The sequence below is a fragment of the Macaca mulatta genome, chromosome 5 (genome assembly GCF_049350105.2).
Source record: "Macaca mulatta isolate MMU2019108-1 chromosome 5, T2T-MMU8v2.0, whole genome shotgun sequence".
NCBI lineage: Eukaryota > Metazoa > Chordata > Mammalia > Primates > Cercopithecidae > Macaca > Macaca mulatta.
The window spans coordinates 38,915,013-38,935,538 of NC_133410.1; the positions used below are offsets into that span (position 1 = coordinate 38,915,013).

At 43.3% G+C, this 20,526-nt stretch overlaps 1 protein-coding gene across 3 annotated transcripts in view; it reads left to right on the forward strand.

Annotated features, from left to right (window-relative positions):
• Positions 1-20,526, forward strand: part of UBE2K (ubiquitin conjugating enzyme E2 K) — an 86,245-nt gene that overhangs the window by 3,788 nt on the left and 61,931 nt on the right. The window contains exon 1 of one of the 3 annotated variants that reach the window (XM_078001611.1): positions 13,829-13,892. The gene's annotated coding sequence lies outside the window, so the exon portion shown is untranslated. 3 annotated transcript variants of the gene reach the window in all.

A 20,526-nucleotide genomic window follows, 5' to 3' on the forward strand; every position in this document is an offset into this window, starting at 1 on the left:
TTTAGTAGAGACGACATTTCACCATGTTAGCCGGGCTGGTCTCGAACTCCCAACTTCAAGTGATCCGCCTGTCTTAGCCTCCCAAAGTGCTAGGATTACAGGCGTGAGCCACCATGCCCAGCCAGATTTACTTGAATTTCAACATACAGAATATTTTAAAATCTGAAACTTGATGAAATAAAACACCCTTAAATCAGTTCACTTACTCTTGTTGCTCTTATGCTGTATGGCACCTGTTGGTTTTTCATGTTGTAATTACACTTTGGTAACATTTTCTTTTTTTTTTCTTTTTCTTTCCTTTTTTTTTTTTTTTTTTTTGGAGACAGTTTTGCTTTTGTAGTGCTGTAGTGCAATGGTGCGATCTCAGCTCACTGCAACCTCCGCCTCCCGGGTTCAAGCAATTCTCCTACCTTAGCCTCCTGAGTAGCTGGAATTACAGGCATGTTGCCCCCATGCCTGGCTAATTTTGTATTTTTAGTAGAAGCGAGGTTTCTCCATGTTGGTCAGGCTGGTCTTGAACTCCTGACCTCAGGTGATCTGCCTGCCTCGACTTCCCAGAGTGCTGGGATTACAGGAGTGAGCCACTGCGCCTGGCCAACATTTTCTAGTCTCATAGGGTGTGTTTAAATCTGTGGCACAAACAAATTGGTTTCATGAAAATTACTATAGTACATTAAGTTTTCCTTCATTTAAATAGATTTTTATATCTATTTTCCTTTAAAATTTTAATGTATTTGATCTAGCTTGATCTAGATTATTCTATAATAAAAGTAGTTGTAAATCTCTAAAAGTAAGCCTTTTGATTTCTGTAGATCATGGGTTTTTTAACCTTGTCACTATTGATATTTTGGGCAGATAGTTATTTGTTGAGTGGCTCTCCTGTGCGTTGTGGGATGTTTAGCAACATCCCTGACCTCTACCAGTATATGCAGGTAGCACCGCAAACCCCCAGCCCATGTCCCCACTATCTCTTCTTGCTGGATGCATCAACTAAAAATGTCCCCAGACTGCCATATGTTGAGAACTATGTAGACAAAACTTTTTTTTGATACAGTCTTGCTCAGTCACCCAAGCTGGAGCGCAGTGGCAGGATCTCAACTCACTGCAACCTCCACCTCCTGGGTGCAAGCCATTCTCCTGCCTCAGTCTCCCGAGTAGCTTGGATTACAGGCGCCCACCACCATGCCCTGTTAATTTTTTTATTTTTAGTAGAGACAGGGTTTCACCATGTTGGCCAGGCTGCTCTGACAAAACTCTTAATAGAGTATTTATGGGCCAGGTGGGGTGGCTTATGCCTGTAATCCAACATTTTAGGAGGCTGAGGCTCGATTGAGGCCAGGAGTTCAAGACCAGCCTGGGCAACATAGTGAGACTTTTGTTACTACTAACATTTTTAAAAAATCAGCCAGGCCTGGTGGTATGTGCCCATAGTGGCAGCTACTTGGGAGGCTGAGGCTGGAGGATGCTTGAGCCCATGAGGTCAAAGCTGCAGTGAATTGTGATCATGTGACCGCACTCTAGCCTGGGCAGCAGCGAGACCCTGTCTCAAAAATGAAAAAAGAAAATAATTCCTGGCTATTTGTTAATTATATAAGAACAACACAGCCAGGCGCAGTGGCTCACGCCTATAATCCCAGCACTTTGGGAGGCCAAGGCAGGTGGATCACGAGGTCAGGAGAGCGAGACCATCCTGGCCGACATGATGAAACCCCGTCTCTACTGAAAATACAAAAATTAGCTGGGCATGGTGGCATGGGCCTGTAGTCCCAGCTACTCAGGAGGCTGAGGAAGGAGAATTGCTTGAACCGGGGAGGTGGAGGTTGCAGTGAGCTGAGATGGCACCACTGCACTCCAACCTGGCAACAGAGCAAGGCTCTGTCTCCAAAAAAAAGAGACTACTTTGAGACTTAACTAACTGTATCAGATGTGTAAGATAATTTATCTAAAGAATAAATGGACCCGGACAGTAAAGACACAAAAAATATATACTGGCTTTGAATGTTTTATTTTTAAAACTTTTAAGTTTGTTCCCCCTTTTTGATGTTTTTCTGTTAAAATTTCTCCCTTTTGATTTTAATAAAAAGATAAAATTCTCTACCAAAAATAAATGTAACGAGAATTTGAACAGTTGTTTAAGACTAGAGGCAGGCTTGGTGGCTCACATCTGTAATGGCAGCACTTTGGGAGACTGAGGCAGGAGAATCGTTTGAGTCTGGGAGGTCAAGGCTGCAGTGAGCGGTGATTGTGCCACTGTACTCCAGCCTGGGTGACGGAGCAACACACTGTCTCCAAATAAAGAGTAGAAAAGTGGTTTTTAAAGTTTTTATTTTCATTTTATTTTTCAAAAGTGTTTTTGAAAGTTACGCAAGTTACAGTTTTATGTAATATTTAAATAGTATTTTTTATGGGTTCTGAAATGGGTTGAGCAGGGAAAGTCTATAGATTGGATTTTTAAAAAAATCAAAGTCTGTGCAGGTAATATGTTTGGGGTGAATTCCTTGTTTACACTGTTACAAAGACTTTGAGCTCTGTCCATTGGGCGTAGGTTTAGACACATCTGGGCTCCCCTAGCTGCTTCTCTTTTTATTTGTGTGTTTTGTTTGTTTGTTTGTTTATTTGTTTTGAGACAGAGTCTCACTGTCACCAAAGCTAGAATGCAGTGGCGTGATCACAGCTCACTGCAGCATCTAACTCCCCAGGCTTAGGTGATCCTCCTACCTCAGCCTTCCAAGTAGCAGGGACTAAAGGCATCTGCCACCATGCCCAGCTAATTTTTGTAATTTTTTGTGGAGTCAAGGTTTCACCATGTTGCCCAGGCCGGTCTCGAACTCCTGGGCTCAAGTGATCCTCCCGCCTTGGCCACCTAAAATGCCGGAATTGCAGACGTGAGCCACTATGCTTGGCCTGTCATCCCTTCTTAAAAACTATACACTTTTTTTTTTTTTTTTTTTTTTTTTGAGACAGAGTCTCGCTCTGTCGCCCAGGCTGGAGTGCAGTGGCCGGATCTCAGCTCACTGCAAGCTCCGCCTCCCGGGTTTACGCCATTCTCCTGCCTCAGCCTCCCAAGTAGCTGGGACTACAGGCGCCCGCCCCCTCGCCCGGCTAGTTTTTTGTATTTTTAGTAGAGACGGGGTTTCACCATGTTAGCCAGGATGTCTCGATCTCCTGACCTTGTGATCTGCCCGTCTCAGCCTCCCGAAGTGCTGGGATTACAGGCTTGAGCCACCGCGCCCGGCCCACTTTTTTTTTTTTTTGAGACGGAGTCTCCGTCTGTCGCCCATGCTGGAGTACAATGGCGCAATCTTGGCTCGCTGCAACCTCTGCCTCCCGGGTTCAAGCAGTTCTCCTGTCTCAGCCTCCTGAGTAGCTGGGATTACAGGCATGTGCCACCATGCCTGAGGGTTTTTTGTTTTTTTTTTTTGGTATTTTTTGTATTTTTAGTAGAGACGGGTTTCACTATATTAGCCAGGCTGGTCTCGAACTCCTGACCTTGTGATTTTGCCGCCTTGGCCTCCCAAAGTGTTGGGATTACAGGCGTGAGCCACTGCACCTGGGCTTTTTTTTTTTTTTTTTGAGACAGAGTCTCGCTCTGTCGTCCAGGCTGGAGTATGGTGGCACAATCTCAGCTCACCATGGTCTCTGCCTCCCGGGTTCAAGTGACCCTCGTGCCTCAGCCTCCTGAGTAGCTGGTATTACAGGTGCACCCTACCACGCCCAGTTAATGTTTTGTATTGTTAGTAGAGACAGGGTTTTACCATGTTGGCCAGGCTGGTCTTGAACCCCTGACCTCAAGTGATCCAACTGCCTCGGCCTCCCAAAGTGCTGGGATTACAGGCATGAGCCACCACTGCCCAGCCAAGACTATATACTCTTATTTCCCAGTGAATACATTATTGACAGTTTTTGAAAATACTGACTATAGCCCCAAAAGGCTTAACTGGTTGGAGATACAGGGCAGACAAAGGATAGATAAAAATGGTAGGGGCAAAGAGTAAATGCTATGGGATTCTAAGGGTATCTGTATGAGTGAGATTCCTTTTTGTTGTTGTTTTGTTTTGTTTTTGAGAAGGAGTCTCGGCTCTGTCACCCAGCCTGGAGTGCAGTGGCTTGATCTTGCTCACTGCAACCTTCGCCTCCCAGGTTCAACCAAGGCCTCAGCCTCCGGAATGGCTGGAATCCCGGGATTACAGGCATGCGCCACCCTGCCCAGCTAATTTTTTTTTTTTTTTTTTTTTTTTGAGACAGAGTCTCGCTCTGTTGCTCAGGCTGGAGTGCAGTGGTGCGCAATCTCAGCTCACTGCAGGCTCCGCCTTCCGGGTTCACGCCATTCTCCTGCCTCAGCCTCCCGAGTAGCTGGGACTACAGGCACCCGCCACCAGGCCCGGCTAATTTGTTGTATTTTTTTAGTAGAGATGGGGTTTCACCATGTTGGCCAGGATGGTCTCGGTCTCCTGACCTCGTGATCAGCCTGCTTTGGCCTCCCAAAGTGCTGAGATTACAGGTGTGAGCCACCGCGCCCGGCCACTACACCCTGCTAATTTTTGTAGTTTTAATAGAGGCAGGGTTTCACTATATTGGCCAGGCTGGTCTCAAACTCCTGACCTCAGATGATCTGCCTGCCTTGGCCTCCCAAAGTGCTGGGCTTACATGGTGAGCCACCATGCCTGGCATGCCTGGACTTTTTTTTTTTTTTTTTTTTTTTTAGATGGAATCTCGCTCTGTCACCCTGGCTGGAGTCCAGTTGCATGATCCAAGCTCTCTGCAGCCTCCGCCTCCCAGGTTAAGTGGTTCTCCTGCCTCAGCCTCCCAAGTAGCTGGGACTACAGGCGCACCCCACCATGCCCAACTAATTTTTTATATTGTTAGTAGAGACAGGGTTTTATGATGTCGGCCAGGCTGGTCTCAAACTCCTGACCTCAAGTGATCTACCTGCCTCGCTCTTCCAAAGTGATGAGATTACAAGTGTGAGCCACCATGCCCAGCCAAGACTATGTACTCTTATTTCCCAGTGAATACATTATTGATAGTTACTGAACATATTGACCACAGCCCCAAAAGGCTTACTGGTTGGAGATACAGGACAGACAAAGGATAGATAAAAATGGGAGGGGCAAAGAGTAAATGCTATGGGATTCTGAGGGTATTTGAATGAGGGAGGTTCTTTTTTGTTTTTGTTTTGTTTTGAGTCAGAGTCTCTGTCGCCCAGCCTGGAGTACAGTGGCTTGATCTTGGCTCACTGCAACCTCCACCTCCTGGCTTCAAGTGATTCTCAGGCCTCAGCCTCCGGAATGGCTGGAATCACAGGCATGCGCCACCACACCTGGCTAATTTTTTGTATTTTTAGTAGAGACTGGATTTCACCATGTGGCCAGGCTGGTCTCACACTCCTGACCTCAAGTGATCTGGCTGTCTTGGCCTCCCAAAGTGCTGGGCTTACACGCATGAGCCACCCGACCTGGAGTTTTTTTGTTTTGTTTTGTTTGAGATGGAAACTCACTCTCACCCAGGCTGGAGTGCGGTGGCGTGATTTTGGCTCACTGCAGCTTCTGCTTCCCAGGTCAGGTAGTTCTACTGCTTGACCCAGTAGCTGGGATTATAGGCACGTGCCACCACACCCAGCTAATTTTCCTATTTTTAGTAGAGATGGGGTTTCTAGCCAGGCTGGTCTCGAACTCCTGACCTCAGGTGATCCGCCTGCCTTGGCTTCTCAAAGTGCTGGGATTACAGGCGTGAGCCATCGTGCCCGGGCTGTATGACTGTATGAGGGGGGTTCTTGAGCTAGGTGCTTTTTGTTGTTGTTGTTGTTGTTGTTGTTGTTGTTGAGACGGGGTCTCTCTCATTCGCCCAGGAGCACAGTCATAGCTCACTGCAGCCTTGACCTCCTGGGTTCTAGCAAGCCTTCCACCTCAGCCTCCCAAGTAGCTGGGTCTACAGGTACGTGCTGCCACACCCAGCTAGTTTTTACTTTTTGTAGAGATGGGGTCTCACTATGTTGCCCAGGCTGGTCTTGAACTCCTGGCTTCACACAGTCCTTCTGCCTCAGCTTCCCAACGTTTTGGGATTATAGGCATGAGCCACCTCACCCAGCCTTCTTGAGCTGAGGAAAGTTAAGACTGACCTCAAATTTCAGGATACAGTCCCAAAGGAATTGTGGTTACATTGCGATTCTTTTTTTTTCCCCCCCGAGACAGAGTTTTGCTCTTGTTGCCCAGGCTGGAGTGCAGTGGTGCAATCTCGGCTCATTGCAACCTCTGTCTCCTGGGTTCAAGCGATTCTCCTGCCTCAGCCTCCTGAGTAGCTGGGATTACAGGCATGCACCACCAAGCTCAGCTAATTTTGTATTTTTAGTAGAGACCGAGTTTCTCCATGGTGGTCGATCAGGCTGTTCTTGAACTCCCGAACTCAGATGATCTGCCAGCGTTGGCCTCCCAAAGTGTTGGGATTGCAGGTGTGAGCCACCACGCCTGGCTGAAATTCTTAAGTAAATAAACTTTTCTCTAGGCACATGAATTGGAACTATGGAACAAAGAGATTATTGATGCACTTATTCAAGAAACACATTTACATATGTAGAACAGAAAGGTTGCACAGCTCTTATATACTCAAACATAGTTGTAGAGTTAGATCATGTTCTTAACTTTCTTCATAGTTACCTTTTGGGGAGGAAAACCACCCTTTTTCATATTAAAGTAAAACGTGTACATAATAAAGTGTGACTGGCATCCAAATCAAGAAACAGACCCTTCCCAGTACCATAGGAATCCTCCTTCCTTTCTAGTTACTTTCCTGACTTCTAATAACAGATTAGTTTTGAGTATGTTTGAGTAAAAGAACAGATGTGAGTATATGTTACGTATTTTAAGTTGGAAAGTTTTCAAAAGATGCTGTTCAAAATCTGTTAAGAAAAATATAGTGTCTTAGAAAATGTACTAAAATGTATTGAATTTCAGTGCTGAAATAGATCTAGGCCAAACTCCTCATCTATAAAATCAGGAAACTGAGGCCCAAGGAGGTTGATTGTTCCTCAGAGAAACAGCTGGTTAATGGTTGAACCCAGGCTTTTTGCATACCAGTTTAGTCATAATAAGTAGTTGGTTTGTGGGAATATCCTTTTCATAAACGATAGTGTAAAAGCTGACTGCTAATACAACTTTACAGAAGGAGATAACAATGCAGTATTATTTAAATGTGTCTTTTCTTTTCCCCCTCTTAGTATGAGAACTTAAACTTGCCAAGGAGGTAGAGATTTTTAACTCCTGAAGCATAATTTAGTGAAGTTAGCTTAGTAATTAAGAGCATGGGCTTTATAATTAGATTTGCTTTGAGTCCTGGCTTTTCTTCTTAAAACCTGAAGTACTGGCTCTGTATCTCGATTATCTTTATCTGTAAAAACTGTGGGAAGATTAAGAGTGTCTTTACAGTGCTTAGAATAACCTTGGGACATAATTAAACAGATAGCTGTTAGATGTCAGAAGTAGCTATGTTTTCATATTCTGTTGTGCTTATTGTTCTTGAATTATAAAGGTATTGTTCAATGGTTTAGTGATTACTGGATGTAAATATGCCTCAAGAAAAGCTCAATATGAGGGCTATGGTACTTCTAATAGTGTTTCTTTGTCACCTGTGTGCAAATAATCCATGGGGCTGGTAGCCAAGTAGTCCACCCTTATCTGCAGTTTCATTCTCTGCAGTTTCAGTTACCCACTGTCAACCATCGTCCAAAAATAAGTGAGTATAGTACAATAAGGTATTTGAGAGAGCACATTCACATAATTTTTATTACAGTATATTGTTATAATTATTCTATTATTGTTAATCTCTTACTGTGTTTAATTTATAAATTAAACCTTATCATAGTTATGTACATATAGGAAAAAACGTATAGGGTCAGTACTATCCGTGGTTTCAAGCATCCAATAGGGATCTTGGAGTGTGTCCCCTGTGGATAAGAGGGGATATATTAATACAGAGGAATATATGTGGGCTCTGTTCTCCAGATGTGATTTATTTAATCTTTCTTTAGGAGACGGTTATAAATTGGAGAAAAGTTTGTGTTAAAATGTTACCTTCCTGAATGAAAAAGTTTATTTGGGAAACTCTCAAATGATATAGAGATAATGGGATTATTTTGGATTTCTTGACATGGCTCTGGTTTCCTGAAACTAGAGCAAAGAATCTAGATTCTAATCCTATGGTATATAATCTTGGATCCCTTTGCAAATCTCTTCTTCAGTGGGCTTTGGGAACCAGAAAATAAGTGGTCTCATTCATCTGACATCCATGTTATTCTCTTATGTAAATCTGAAAAGGTGGGAGAACTTTATTTCACTGAAAATGCTTTTTAAAAAATTTTTTATTTTTTTAAGGCTAGTCCAACGAAGCAGTGGAAATGGAAAAGGAAAAAAGTCTGTAACTGGTTATGATCAATTAATTGTTAACACCACTGCAAAACCCTTTTTTCCTTTCTCTTCCCTTTAGTTCTTTGCTTTTACTCCAAATTTAGAATAACTGCCTACAGTTGAATGCCTACTGTCTGATTGATTGATTGATTTTAAGACACAAGGTCTTGCTCTGTTGCCCAAGTTGGAGTGCAGTGGCAGCAAAGCAAGACCTTATAGCTCGCTGTAACCTTGAACTCCTAGACTCAAGTGATCCTCCTGCCTCAGCCTTCCTAGTAGCCACCACACTTGGCTAAATTTTCTTTTTTTAAATATTTTGTGGAGTTGAGGGTCTCACTATATTGCTCAAGCCAGTGTCAGACTCCTGGACTCAAGCAGTCCTCCTGCCTCAGCCTCCCAAAGTCCTGGGATTACAGGCATGAGCTACTGCACCCTGCCTGTCTCACATTTTTTATATATGGCAGCTGTATGAGATTGATAGTATTCTTGTTTCACAGATCCAACAGTTGCAGCTGGGAAGAAATTAAGTAGCTTCCTCAGTATCAATGACTTGCTGGTGGGACAGAGGTTTGAAACCAGGTGTCTGCCTCCAAAATATTGGTGGTTTTGGTGGAAAGAGTTACACTCATATCTGCTGCTTGCTCCCTACATTTTTGAAGATTTTTTTGAAACTATGAAATACTTTATATTTAGAAGTTTTAAAAGTAATACATGAACATCTTTATATCTGTGGTCCATATTTAACAGATTGTAATCTTCTCATACTGTGGGCTAAATTGCCTCTACCCAAATACAGTAAAATATAGAGGTAGAGCTCATTGGATAACTTTTTTCTTATTCCATTTTTTCTTTCTAGGAGTATCTGCTATGTGAAGCTAGTGTATATTCTCCCCCTTCATATTTTGTTTTTACTGTTAAAGATAGTATCTCCTGAATTTAAAAATGAAATACTTTTTGCTTTTTTTAGAAGTTTTTTTTAAAAAAAGTTTTTATAGATGATTGTAATGTGCATCTCTTGGAAACTTTTTCTCTTAGCATTATTTTTTAAAGATCTGTGATAGTGCATGTTGTGCTAGTTCTTTATATTGTATTCCATGTCAGTTTTTAAAGTTAATTTTTCTATTGATGGCATTTAATTCCAACTTTTAGATAAAAGGATGTACTGTACATTTTTACAGTTTTTGGGGGGACATATAAGAGTTTTTCTTGGAAGTAGAATTGCAAGATCTGAGCATATTTTCAGCTTCTGCGTGACTGGATTTTGCTTCATTGTTCTCCAGATGATTGAATCAATTTACATTCCCACTAAAAGAGTTCTGGCCGGGTGCGGTGGCTTACTCCTGTAATCCCAGCACTTTGGGAGGCAGAAGCGGGCGGATCACCTGAGGTCAGGAGTTCCAGACCAGCCTGACCACCACGGAGAAACCCGGTCTCTACTAAAAATACAAAAAATTGCCGGGCGCGGTGGCTCAAGCCTGTAATCCCAGCACTTTGGGAGGCCGAGACGGGCGGATCACAAGGTCAGGAGATCGAGACCATCCTGGCTAACATGGTGAAACCCCGTCTCTACTAAAAATACAAAAAAACTAGCCGGGCGAGGTGGCGAGCGCCTGTAGTCCCAGCTACTCGGGAGGCTGAGGCAGGAGAATGGCGTAAACCCGGGAGGCGGAGCTTGCAATGAGCTGAGATCTGGCCACTGCACTCCAGCCTGGGCGACAGAGCGAGACTCCGTCTCAAAAAAAAAAAAAAAAAAAAAAAAAACAAAAAATTAGCCAGGCGTGGTGGTGCATGCCCATCCTGGGCAACAGAGGGAGACTCTGTCTCAAAAAAAAAAAAAAAAACAGTCACTATTTTTTGTAAGACTATCTCCGGAAAAAAGGGGGGAAAAAAAGTAGTTACTAGAACCCCCCTGTTTTTTTGGAGATGGAGTCTCACTCTTGCCCAGGCTGGAGTGCAATAGTGCTGACTACATTATACTGAGTCTGGCTCCATCGCCCAGGCTCGAGTGCAGTGTTGCGATCTCAGCTCACTGCAAGCTCCGCCTCCCGGGTTCACGCCATTCTCCTGCCTCAGCCTACCAAGTAGCTGGGACCACAGGCACCCGTCACCACGCCCGGCCAATTTTGTGTGTGTGTGTGTGTGTTTTTTTTTTTGAGACGGAGTCTCGCTCTGTCACCCAGGCTGGAGTGCAGTGGCCGGATCTCAGCTCACTGCGAGCTCCGCCTCCCGGGTTCACGTCATTCTCCAGCCTCAGCCTCCCGAGTAACTGGGACTACAGGCGCCCGCCACCTCGCCCGGCTGGTTTTTTGTGTTTTTTAGTAGAGATGGGGTTTCACCGTGTTAGCCAGGATGGTCTCGATCTCCTGACCTCGTGATCCGCCCGTCTCGGCCTCCCAAAGTGCTGGGATTACAGGCTTGAGCCACCGCGCCCGGCCTTGTGTTTGGTTTTTAAAGACGGGGTTTCTCCGTGTTAGCCAGGATGGTCTCACTTTCCTGACTTTGAGATCTGCCCGCCTCGGCCTCCCCAAAGTGCTGGGATTACAGGCGTGAGCCACTGCGCCCGGCCTACATTTTTAAGACTTAGGTTTTTGTCACTATGATGAATGTGAAATGGTGGTTTATTCTAATTTTTACTTCCCTAGTCAGTAGAGATATTAAGCATATTTTGTGTTTATTGGCCATTAGACTTTTGTAAATTTAGTGTTTAGTTTTTTTTTTGTTTTTTTTTAAGATGAGACGGAGTCTCGCTCTGTCGCCCAGACTGGAGTGCAGTGGCGTGCAGTCTTGGCTCACTGCAACCTCTGCCTCCTGGGTTCAAGCAATTGCCCTGCCTCAGCCTGCCAAGTAGCTGGAATTACAGGCATGCCCCACAAAGCCTGGGTAATTTTGTCTTTTTAGTAGAGATGGGTTTTGCCATACTGGTCACACTGGTCTCAAACTCCTGACCTCAGGTGATCCGCCTGCCTCAGCTTCCCAAAGTGCTGGGATTACAGACGTGAGCCACCATGCCTGGCCGTGTTTATATTCTTTAACTGCTGTTTTAAAAATTGGGTGTTTTGGCCTGGGCAACAAGAGTGAAATTTCATCTCGAAAAAAAAAAAATAGGTGGTTTGTAGTTTTCTCCTTGATCTGTAGGAATTTTTTTTTTTTTTTTTTTGAGACAGTTCTTGCTCTGGAGTAAGGCTAGAGTCTTGCTCTGGAGTCAGGGTTTCGCTTTGTTAGTCCGGCTGGTCTCTTTCTGACCTCAGGTAGTCCGCCCATGTCGGCTTCCCAGAGTGCTGGGATTACAGGTGTGAGCCACTGCGCCCGGCCAGATTTGTAGGAATTCTTTATGTTATTTATATGATATTGTCTGTCTTACATTATGTGGCTTGATTTTTAATTTTGGCTTATCTTTTTAATGCTTTTTTTAAAAAATGTAAAATACACATAAAATTTATCATCTTAACCATTTTAAATGTTCAGTGGCATTAAGGACATTGTGTACCTATCACCACCGTCCATCTCCAGAACTTTTCATCTTGCAAAACTGAAACTCTGTACCCAATATTACTAACTCCCTAGTCCACTACCACCCAACTTCTGGCAGTCACCATTCTACTTTGTATCTCAATCTGTGTGACTGCTCTATCATTCATTATTTGTCCCTTTAAAAAAAAAAACAAAAAAAAACTCTGAGTATACTTTCTTCATTTTTGTTTAAAACGGAAACTCTGGAAGTTAAAAATAACATTCTTGCCCATGAGCAGCTTCTCTTTTTTTTTTTGAGAGAGAGTCTTGCTCTATTATTGCTCAGACTAGAGTGCAGTGGTGCAATCATGGCTCACTGCTGCAACCTTAACCTCCTGGGCTCAAGTGATCTTCCCACCTCATCCTTCCAAGTAGTTGGGACTACAGGTACGCCACCATGGCTGACTAATCTTTGTATTTTTTGTAGAGATGAGGTCTCAGCCCAGGCTGATGTCAAACTCAAGTGATGCTCCTGCTTCTGCTTCCCAAAGTTGTGGGATTATATGCATGAGCCACTGCAGCCATCAAACCCCTGTGCTTCTTACAAACACCAGAAAAAGTTTTAGCCTTGTTTTCAACATTGTTCTGCTGTGCTTTGTCTAAGTGAATCTTTATGAGCTGCCTGCCATCCAGTTTCTCTCGCCCACAATTTCACTTGGGTAGACCAAGCCCTCAAGGGTTATGTCATGCACGGCTGTCAGAATAGGGCTCCTGGGACACTGCTGCTTGTTTTTTGTACAGCTTTTTGAGTTGGCTTATGCAGAATTACCCTCTGAGCACATTATTTGTCCTTTTGTGACTAGTTTATTTCATTTAACTGTCTTCCTTGTCTTTTAGAAGTTTATTTTTTATTTTTATTTATTTATTTTTTTGAGACAGAGTCTCGCTCTGTTGCCAGGCTGCAATGCGGTAGCACGATCTCGGCTCACTGCAACCTCCGACTCCCTGGTTCAAGTGATTCTCCTGCCTCAACCTCCTGAGTAGCTGGGATTACAGGCACATGCCACTACCCCCAGCTAATTTTTTTTTTTTTTGTATTTTTAGTAGAGACGGGGTTTCACCATGTTGGCCAGGATGGTCTCGATCTCCTGACCTCGTGATGTGCCCACCTCAGCCTCCTTAAGTGCTGGGATTACAGGTGTGAGGTACTGCACTTGGCCCAGAAGTTTAATTTTTAAGAGACAGGTCTCACACTGTTACCCAGGATGGAGAGCAATGGTGCGATAATGGCTCTCTGCAGCCCGGAACTCCTGGGCTTAAGTGATAGCCCAGCTTTCTGAGTAGCTGGGACTACAGGCATGAGCCACCACTCTTGGCTAATTTTTTAAAAAAATTTTGTAGAGATGGGAATCTCCCTATGTTACCCAGGCTGATCTTGAACTCTTGGGCTCAAGGGATCATCCCAACTCAGCCTCCCAAAGTGCTGAGATTATAGGTGTGGGCCACCATGCCTGTCTACTTTTTTGTATTTTTAGTAGAGATGGGGTTTTTCACCATGTTGGCCAGGCTGGTCTCCAACTCCTGATCTCAAGTGATCCACCCGCCTCAGCCTTCCAAAGTGCTGGGATTACAGGTGTCACCCACTGTGCCTGGCCCAGTTTAATTTTAAAGTAGTCAAATTTTTTCTGGCGTATTTTACTTATTGTTCTCCTTTTTGTCTTACAGAAGTTTAATTTTAAGGTAGTCAGATTTTATCTTTTCCTACATGGTGCATTTTTTGCATTTTAAGAAGTCTTTTCCTACTTTGATATTAATAAAGGCATTCTCGGACCCAGGTCGCTGGTTGACCTGACCTCCTGCTCTGGAGATGCTGTGCCGGAGGACCCGTTATTTTATTTTATTATTTTTTTTAAAGATATTCTTCTATATTTGGTTCTTAAAAGTTAATTCATTTTCTTAACTTCTGTACTCAGGTTTCTCTCTCTACCATGTCATATTGAAACTGTTCCTTCAGGCAGTACCTTCCCAATTATCGAATACAGAGTAAGTTCTCGTGATCGTCTATTTTGTACATGTTCCTTCAGCATTTCTGTTTCCATCTTAGAACTCTCCTCCTTTGGTTGCTCTGACACTGCTCTTTTCTGATTTTCCTTCAACCTCTGTTACTATCCTTTATAAAATATTGTCACTGATTTACCTTTCATTCTCCACTTGTCTTTGGAATGTTTGTTTTCTCTTTTTTATTCCTTTTGTTAATACCGTAGGTCAGGTTTTTATATCTCAGGATGGACTATTTATTTGAAATATGGTATTCATCTATCTGTCTGTCTGTCTGTCTGTCTATCTATCTATCTATCTATCTATCTATCTATCTATCTATCTATCAGTCAATCTGTCACCCAGGCTGGGGTGCCGTGGTGTGATCACAGCTCACGCCGCAGTCTTGACCTACTGGGCTTAAGTGATCCTCCCACCACAGCCTCCCAAGTAGCTGGCATTACAGGCATTTGTCACCATGCCTGGCTGATTTTTTTTTACTTTTTGTGGAGACAGGGTTTTGCCATATTGCCCAGGCTGGTCTCGAACTCCTAGGCTCAAGTGATTAATGCGCCTTAGCCGCCCAGAGTGCTGGGATTACAGGCATGAGCCACTGTGCCCAGCCCAGATGGACTATTTGTATTAAACGTTTCCTGGCTACTTGCAGTGGCTTAAGCCTGTAATCTCAGCATTTTGGACAGCTGAGGCAGGAAGATTGCTTGAGCCCAGGAGTTTAAGACCGATCTGGGCAACATAGTGAGACCCTGTTTCTACAGAATATTTAAAAAATGAGGCCAGACACAGTGGCTCAAGCCTGTAATCCTAGCACTTTGGGAGACCAAGGCAGGTGGATTGCCTGAGTTCAGGAATTCGAGACCAGCCTGGGCAACACAGTGAAACCCCGTCTCTACTAAAATACAAAAAATTAGTAGGGCACAGCAGCGTGCACCTGTAATCTTAGCTACTTGTGAAGCTGAGACAGGAGAATCACTTGAACCCAGGAGGCGGAGGTTGCAGTGAGCCAAGATCGTGCCACTGCACTCCAGCCTGGGAGGCAGGGTGAGACTCCATCTCAAAAAAAAAAAAAAAAAAAAGGCCTGGAGTGGGTGCTGCACATCAATAGTCCTAACTGCCCTGGATGCTGAGGTGGGAGGATCCCTTAAGCCTGGGAGATCGAGGCTGCAGTGAACCTTGACTTTGCCACTGCACTTTACAGAGCTGAGACCCTGTCTTTAAAGAATAAAATAGAATAAAAGTTTGCTTATGTACACTTATTTTTCTGCCTTCAGTCTCTCTCAGCTTTTCTTTTCTTTCTTTCTTTTTTTTTTTTTTTTTAAGATGGACTCTCACTTTATCGCCCAGGCTGGAGAGCAGTGGCGCGCTCTCAGCTCATTGCAAACTCCATCTCCCGTGTTCAAGCAATTCTGCCTCAGCCTCCTCAGTAGCTGGGATTACGGACGCATGTCACCACGCCCGGCTAATTTTTGTATTTTTAGTACAGACAGGGTTTCACCACGTTGGTCAGGCTGTCTTGAACTCCTGACCTTGTGATCCGCCCACCTCTGCCTCCCAAAGTGCTGGGATTACAGGCGTGAGCCACCGCGCCCAGCCTCTCCCAGCTTTTCTAGTCAACCCTAATGGTGCTATGCCACTGGATTTAATTTTAAAAATACGATCTTATATCATTCTCTGTTAGGTTCTCTACTGCCTATGGGGATAAAGTCAAAACCTTTATACTATTGTTCTGACCTGCCTTTCCTGACCTATTTCCTGTCAAGTCACAGATACACACTTGCATTCCTACACATACCTCAGACTTTCACTCTCCCTCAAACCTTCAGCAATACAAAATTGCTTGCTATTTAGTTGTTTCATCTGTGTGGAATAAGCCCTTATCTTTTTTTTTTGCCTTTCGAAACCTACTTATCCTAAAATGCCACCCCTGATAAGCCTTTCTTGAAGCCAAAGTTTCCTTCTGTTTTTCATTGTCAGTCAGACTTCATGAGTGCAGTTATCTTATTATTGATAATTGTGCATATGTCCTTCTATTCCTGATAGATTAAGCTCCTTAAGGACTCAGACTCATTTTTTTCTCTTTAGCAGCTTGTAGGGTACCTAGAATGTAGAAGCCTTAGTAATTTAAATTAGCACACCAAAAAAGTCTTTGATAGGTATCTAATTTTGAGGAGCTGCTGCTAAAAGTGCTCTTAGCATAGGTTTGGGGCAGGCTTTTGTTACTTTTAGCAAATGTGTGATTATGGATTTTTCTAGTGATTAGAAATGTAGGACTGGCTAGTCTATGTACTCTTTTCTCTCAATTAACTGGTTGTCTTGCTTTTAGGCTTGTTTCAAGTGAACCACCTTACTTGGTTTTGTCATACCCAACTGTGGGTTGTCCGATGCTGTTGCTTTTCAGCGAGCTGATAATAAAACATTTTATGCTTTTTCTTAAATCACTGTAGTGATTTAGTTTTTGTTGTATAGAATATAGCAGTTTTTGCCTCTTGTCTATTAGACATTCAGTTATTTCCAGTTTCTTGATGGTGTACATGTGTGAGAATTTTGAGTGTATATCTCTGAAAGTGATACATACTGAGTGGTCATTGAGTGTTGGATGAAATTTTAGGCATTTATATTGTTAGTTGCTTTCTTTCCATCTGCCCATAGGAACTGTGAATGTGAGTCATTGAGAGCAGAGTTCTTTCTCACCGATCTTCCATTCCCCATTGCTTAGCACATTGCCTGCTAAGCAGGAGGCACTTGTTTTCCTGAATGAGTTTAAGGATATTCCTAAACTCTAGGGAGCTCATCCCCAACCATTGTGAAAGTTTCATCCTGCTTCTGGGACTAGGAAGAGTTGAATATGTTGATAAATGTGGCCTGCAGGTAAAGCTGGATTTCTGTTCCATATAAGTTATGTTAATAATGTAGTCAGGTCTTGAATTAGGGTGATGGAATGTCCAAGCCCAAAACTGGGAAACAAGATAGTGGGAAGGGAATCATTTTTTTTTTTTTTTTTTTTTTTGTAGTTTTCCCCTTTGAAGATCTCATTGGGCATCTGTTTAGTATATATGACATCATCTGTGGTTCAATTCTTTAGTGTAACTTTACATTTTTTATTTATTCAGATACTTACTGAATGCCACCTATGTTAATAAAATGGACATGATCCTTGCTATTATGGAATAAATTATGGCTCAGTAAGGCAGTGAGAAATTGAACAGCTAATAAGTGTATTTGTTGACTTTAAGTAAGGGGACGTATGGAAGTTGGGTATTCTAGCCTCAGGGAAAGAGTTTCTTGGGATAAATTAGAGTGACTATGATCAACTCTGTACACGTATAGATAGCTAATAATCATTATACAATGAATAATGGAAAACCATTTTACTGTTTTTTCTTATGTATAATGTTTGTATTTGTTAGAGACTAGATCTCACTTTGTTGCCCAGGCTGGAGTGCAGTGGTGTGATCATAGCTCACTGTAACCCTGAACTCCAGGGCTCAAGTGATTCTCCTGCTTCAGCCTTCCGAGTAGCTAGTACGACAGGTAGACATCACTGTGCCCGGTTAATTATTGTTAAATTATTTGTAGAGACTGAATTTTGCCATGTTACCCAGGCTGGTCTTGAACTCCTGGCCTCAAGTGATTTTCCTGCCTTGGCTTCCTAAAGTGCTGAGATTACAGGCATGAGCCACTGCCTGGCCAACTTTTCTTTTACTTTTTTTTTTCTTTTCCTGTTGGACTGTCCTACAACTGTTTTTATTTTTTTAACCAAAACTGCATATCATAACCTCTTCTTGGTTTAAGGGAGGCTAGGAAATCTTCTTTAGCTGAGTATAGTACTCCTCAATTAAAATGAGAGTTTCTTTAGTAGGGAAGAAGGAAAAAATAAAATTGACCAGACAACTCGCCATGTAGAGGGTAAAGGGGCAAGAATGAACTCAGGATCATTTAGGAAACCTTTTTAGGTAGTTTAAGCAAGAGATTATTGTAGTGTGGGGCTAGAGTTGAATAGGGAGCTGAAGAGAAATTATAATTATTTGGGAGATCCTCTGTCACCCAGGCTGGAGTGCAGTGGCTCAATCACAGCTCACTGCAGCCTCAAACTCCTGGTCTTAAGTGATCTTCCTACCTCAGCCTCCTGAGTAGCTGGGACTATAGGCACATCCCACCACGCTCTGATAATTTTCATATTTTTTTGTAGAGGTGAGGTTTCACCATGTTGCCCAGGCTGATCTTGAATTCCTGGGCTCAGGCCATCTACCTGCCTCGGCCACCCACAGTGCTGGGATTATAGGCATGAACCACCACACCCAGCCACCTTTTAATTGTTTATCTAGAAAATTTTGAAGAGAAAAGTCAAAAAGACAGTACACTTGTATCCCCACTAGCTAAGATCATGTTGCTCTCATGAATATAATTTACTACCAAAAACTTGAGCATGCACCTCTTAAAAATAATATTATTTTGGTTGGGCATGGTGGCTCACTCTGGTAATCCTTGCACTTTAGGAGGCTGAGGCAGGAGGATAAGTTGAGCCCAGGAGTTTGAGACCAGTCCGGGCAACATGACAAAAGCCCATCTCAACAAAACATAGAAAAAAATAATTGGATGTGGTGGCATTGTGGCTGTGTCCCAGCTACTTGGGCAGCCGAGGTGGGAGGATTGCTTGAACCCAGTAGGTACAGTGCCATGATCATGGCTCACTGCAGCCTCTGCAGTCCAGCCTGGGTGACAGAGTAAGACCCTGTCTCCAAAAAAACACCAAACTTACTTTTCAGTTAACTTAAAAAAAAAGTCTTATCTATGTAAATTTCACAGATTGTATATAATTATGTATTCTTGGGTCTTTTAAAATTTATGATTGTTAACCCCTCCACATACGTTTCTTTTTTTCTCATCTCATTAATACTGAAAATCCTCATGTCTCTGATTCCAAGTTTAGGTGTAAAGGTTTGATTAGCTTCAGGTTAAACATTTTGGTAAGAAGACCCCAAGTGATGTTGTGTACTTCATATTGAATCATATTGAATCATGTTAGTACATGTGTAATACCAGATTGTCTCATTGTTAGTGCTGCTTGGTCACTTGTTTAATCATTTGATTAAGGTAGGAACAAGATTTCTTTGTAAAGGTACATTTTACTCTCTTTGCAATTAGCAAGTAAATGATGGATTAATTCTTTGGCATCCTGGAAATAATCTTATTCCCAACATCCTTTTACCAGGCGCACTCACACACACACCCACTCTCACTCATGCTGGTACAGTTTAACCATGCCAGTTAATCTGACATGTTTATCTTTGGAATTTGGGAAGAAACCTGAGTACCCAGAGAAAACCCACAAAGACATGGGGAGAACATGGCAAGCTCCACATTAGACAGCAGCCTGTGTGGGAATTTTTTTTTCTCCTCATAAATGTTATAAGGAAATGATGTTATCCAGGGACCTGCTGTATTCTCTTTCTCTCTGTTTTTTTCTTTTTTTTTTTTTTCTCTCGAGATGGAGTCTCCCTCTGTCACCCAAGCTGGAGTGCAGTAGCATGATCTCGGCTCACTGCAACCTCCGCCTCCCAGGTTCAAGTGATTCTCCCACCTCAGCCCTGCAAGTAGCTGGGATTACAGGCATGTGCCACCACACCTGCCTAATTTAGTAGAGATGGAATTTCACCATGTTGGCCAGGCTAATCTCAAACTCCTGACCTCAGGTGATCCACTCGCCTCTCTTTATTTATTTATTTATTTATTTTTGTAATTTTTTTTTTAGATAGTGTCTCACTCTGTCACCCACACTGGAGTGCAGTGGTACAACTTCAGCTCACTGCACCCCCTGCCTTCCAGGCTCTAGGAATCCTCCCACCTCACCCTCCTGAGTAGCTGGGACTACAGGTATACAACACCACGCCTAAATAATTTTTGTTTCTTTTTCTTTTTAAGTAGAGACAGGATTTCACCACGTTGCCCAGGCTAGTCTCGAACTAAGCTCAAGCAGTCCGCCTGCCTCAGCCTCCCAGAGTGCTGAGATTACATGCATAAGCCATTGCACTCAGCCCTGCTGTCTTCTCTTTTTTTTTTTTTTTTGGAGACGGAGTCTCGCCCTGTTGCCCAGGCTGGAGTGTAGTGGCACAATCTCTGCTCACTGCAAGCTCTGCCTCCCAGATTCATGCCATTTTCCTGCCTCAGCCTCCCGAGTAGCTGGGACTACAGGCACGCACCACCACACCTGAGTGTTCGTTTTGTATTTAGTAGAGATGGGATTTCACCATGTTGGTCAGGCTGGTCTCCTGACCTCAGGTGATCCACCTGCCTCGGCTTCCCAAAGTGCTGGGATTACAGGCGTGAGCCATCATGCCCGGCCCTTTAAAAAAAATTTTTTTTTTAATTGTTGTCACCCAGGCTGGAGTACGGTGGCACAATCATGGCTTGCTACAATCTCAAACTCCTGGGCTTAAGCAATCCTCCAACCTCAGCCTCCCAAGTAGGTGAGACTATAGGCACGTACCACCACACCTGGCTAATTTTTGTGGTTTTTTTGTAGAGTTGGGGTTTTGCTGTGTTGACTAGGCTGGTCTCAAACTCCTGGGCTGAATCCTCCTGCCTCGGTTTCCCAAAGTGCTGGGATTACAGGTATAAGCCA